At 40.3% G+C, this 1170-nt stretch overlaps 1 non-coding gene across 1 annotated transcript; it reads right to left on the reverse strand.

The window, feature by feature from the left end:
- Positions 1–697: 697 nt before the first annotated feature.
- LOC122238171 lies at positions 698–804 on the reverse strand. The gene has a single exon (XR_006217133.1). It is a non-coding gene; the product is annotated as a U6 spliceosomal RNA (small nuclear RNA).
- Positions 805–1170: the final 366 nt, after the last annotated feature.

A 1170-nucleotide genomic window follows, 5' to 3' on the forward strand; every position in this document is an offset into this window, starting at 1 on the left:
ACAGATTATAACTCCAGCCTTTAACATATAAACTGCATGACTTTGGCTAGATTATGTATTCTCCCAGAGTTTGAATTTCCTTGTCTGTAAAGTAGAGATTAACATCTACGTATTATGGTTGATGTGACGATCAAAGAGAATAAACACGAATGCCATGGGCAGTGCCTGGTCCTTACAGCAGGTGGCATTTAACAAATGTTAGGCCCCTTCCTGCCTTTCTGCCTTTCCTTTGCTTGCACTACACAATTGGAAATATGCAGCTATCAAGAGTAGTCTTGTGGGAATGCAAGTTGGTGCAGCCACTCTGGAAAACAGTGTAGAGGTTCCTCAAAAACTAAAAATAGAACTACCCTACGACCCAGCAATTGCACTACTAGGCATTTATCCACGGGATACAGGTGTGCTGTTTCGAAGGGGCACGTGCACCCCCATGTTTATAGCAGCACTATCGACAACAGCCAAAGTATGGAAAGAGCCCAAATGTCCGTCGACGGATGAACGGATAAAGAAGATGTGGTATACATATACAATGGAGTATTACTTGGCAATCAGAAAGAGTGAAATCTTGCCATTTGCAACTACGTGGATGGAACTAGAGGGAATTATGCTAAGTGAAATTAGTCAGAGAAAGACAAAAATCATGACTTCACTCATATGAGGACTTTATTTTATCTATTTATTTTTTTCAATATATGAAAAAAGTATGGAACGCTTCACGAATTTGCGTGTCATCCTTGCGCAGGGGCCATGCTAATCTTCTGTGTATCGTTCCAATTTTAGTATATGTGCTGCCGAAGCGAGCACACTCATATGAGGACTTTAAGAGACAAAACAGATGAACATAAGGGAAGGGAAACAAAAATAATATAAAAACAGGGAGGGGGACAAAACATAAGAGACTCTTCAATATGGAGAACAAACTGAAGATTACTGGAGGGGTTGTGGGAGGGGGGATGGGCCAAATGGGTAAGCGGCACTAAGGAATCTACTCCTGAAATCATTGTTGCACTATATGCTAACCAATTTGGATGTAAATTAAAAAAAAAAAAAAATTAAAAAAAAAAGAGTAGTCTTGCAAGAGACTGAATTGGAAACTTTTGTAAAAAAGGAGATGGGAAGAATGCCTGGCTGGCTCAGTTGGTTAAGCATCTGACTTCGGCTCAGGTCATG

This window comes from Panthera tigris, chromosome B1 (genome assembly GCF_018350195.1).
Source record: "Panthera tigris isolate Pti1 chromosome B1, P.tigris_Pti1_mat1.1, whole genome shotgun sequence".
NCBI lineage: Eukaryota > Metazoa > Chordata > Mammalia > Carnivora > Felidae > Panthera > Panthera tigris.